The 2500-nt window shown below is 35.8% G+C and overlaps 1 protein-coding gene across 1 annotated transcript in view; it reads right to left on the minus strand.

The window, feature by feature from the left end:
- LOC107677686 (sprouty-related, EVH1 domain-containing protein 1-like) overlaps window positions 1-2500 on the minus strand; it is a 29849-nt gene that overhangs the window by 1845 nt on the left and 25504 nt on the right. The window lies entirely within an intron of this gene.

The following is a 2500-nucleotide window of genomic DNA, read 5'->3' on the forward strand; positions in this document are numbered from 1 at the left end:
CATCTGCTGTTAAAAACGAGACTAGAGCATCATCTGCTGTTAAAAACTAACCTAGAGCATCATCTGCTGTTAAAAACGAGCCTAGAGCGCCATCTGCTGTAAAAACTAACCTAGAGTGCCATCTGCTGTTAAAACTGAGCGCCATCTGCTGTTAAAAACTAACCTAGAGCGCCATCTGCTGTTAAAAACGAGCCTAGAGCGCCATCTGCTGTTAAAAACTAACCTAGAGCGCCATCTGCTGTTAAAAACGAGCCTAGAGCGCCATCTGCTGTTAAAAACTAGCCTAGAGCGTCATCTGCTGTTAAAAACTAAGCTCAGAATCGATTCCAGAGAGAATCACGATGCATTCAGAAAATCTCAGAATCGATCCACGAATCGCGATCCCTACAGCTGATCCAGCTACTCACGTGCTTCAGGCTTATTTGAATGATTCATGTTTAGTGTGTTGCAGCAGGGTTGGAACTAAACTCTGCAGAGCCCCTGTGGTAATAAAATATGACAAATACTCAATTAAACTGTGTCAGAAAAAAAATAATCTTGATAATGTCAGATAACTTTGATAGAAAGGTATATAACAAAACATGGTCAGGTCAAAGTGTCAAATGAAATTTTTGGTCCCAAATTTTTATCAATTTTACTGGTTGTAAAAGTTGTGGCTATAATATGTCACAGTTCACTTTATTTTGCTATCCTCACTTACATAAATGAACTATAGTGTCCTGCACCCACTAGTAAAAAAATATAAAAAATGATATCTGCTGTCTGAATAATTTTTGGTTTGACTGTATCTGCTCTGACATCCAGCTGAATCGGGCGCATCGATCCCGAAGTAACGATATATCCATACTGATGAAAGTCAGTATGGATACTAAGGTGTTTTATTTACCAGTGATTTTGTTTATTTAATAAAAAAAATTACATGTACAGTATGCAGTGAATTGGACAAATAACCTACGTTAGCGAATAATTGTGTAGGATAGAACTATTTTCCAGCTCATCTGAACGCATGCAAATGTTGCAAAACAACAGAACCAATCAATCAATCAATCAATCAATCAATCAATCAATCAATCACAGAGAGCGCTCACTCACTTCTGACAGTGCATTCTGCCCTTCCCAAAACTATCATAAAGCATTGATGTTTTTGGGAACGGCAGCACAGAACAATGGAGGACAACTTATCAGAGGACAGAAAAAACATATGTTTGAGTTATTTCACAATAAACAAATTGAAATTGTAGCCTACACAGTTTGTGCAATTACATTTATTTACATAGAATGTTAAAGGTTCATATTGATCATGTTCTATTCTGTAATGTTAATATAAATCACACATTGTCAGAAAAAAAGGTTGTATTGTATGCGTGCAACAGCCTGTCACTGGCAGACCCTTATGAAAATGAACCATGGTTTTATTAAAGTGACCATAAAGTTCAATTATAGTATTTGTAGATTTCCATGGTTACCACTACAGTAAACATATTTTAACCACGTGTAAACAAACATTTAACCTAATAAGTTGCAATTAAGTAAATTAAATGAATGTTAAAATGCGTGTCAAATATAAAGTTAAGTGGGCATCATTACCCATTTTACTCGTAGTAATTTATTACATTTCATAATTGAAAAGTATCGTATCGGTATTGATATCGACGCTACTGGCCTTTAAAAGTATCGGCATCGTATCGAAAATAAAATAAGTGGTATCGCCCATCCCTACTGCAGTCGATGGGTTTTTTGGTTAAATGCTGTTTAACACAAGCTCAAAATATTTTCATGCGTTACTGTACTCTAGAAAAAAAGTGCAAAGACGCTGCTGGATGAAATGCCATCGTTTTTGAAGACATAAAGCTAATCAAAAGCTACAATTGTAGAGTGAGTCTTGCAGTTTTCTTCTTGATTTTTTTTTAAATATTAAACCTCTTCTACAATTGGTTGGGCACCTGCTATTCAATTCTGGTGCACATTTATTCTACGACATCTTAGATTTTACTTGTCTTGAAAAAAATGTTTGCTAAGTGTGTACATGGGGCTACAGAGGCTGTCTGGGAAATTAAATATCAACACAGAGAACAGGTAAACTCTAATCTACTCTAATCTAAATCTACTCACTAGTCGCTTTCACAGCTTCATTATGTTTATAATCAAACTATTCTAACGCAAACTTTCAGGGAAAGTGCTTTTAAATAAGGACTGAAAGAGTTCTTAAGATCTCGATGGCGATGCTGAAGTCATGTGACCGTGGTGTAGTTCGATTGTAGACTACATTTAGCTTTTTACTTCTGATAATTGCATTTAGGCTTCAAGATTCATGAAAGTTGTGTTCATTTGTGGAGATTATTACAAAAAGTGTAAGAATCACGAACTAACTTCTGTTGGTCACAGAGCTTATTTTCTGGGTTTTTGTGTTGGAAACCAGAGTGATGTAAACTTACAGCCTACAAAAATACACTGCAGCACTGTATTTGACTCCATTTTGGACAAGAAATGAACTTCCAAC

This window comes from Sinocyclocheilus anshuiensis, unplaced genomic scaffold (genome assembly GCF_001515605.1).
Source record: "Sinocyclocheilus anshuiensis isolate Anshui unplaced genomic scaffold, SAMN03320099.WGS_v1.1 scaffold929, whole genome shotgun sequence".
Classification (NCBI taxonomy): Eukaryota; Metazoa; Chordata; class Actinopteri; order Cypriniformes; family Cyprinidae; genus Sinocyclocheilus; species Sinocyclocheilus anshuiensis.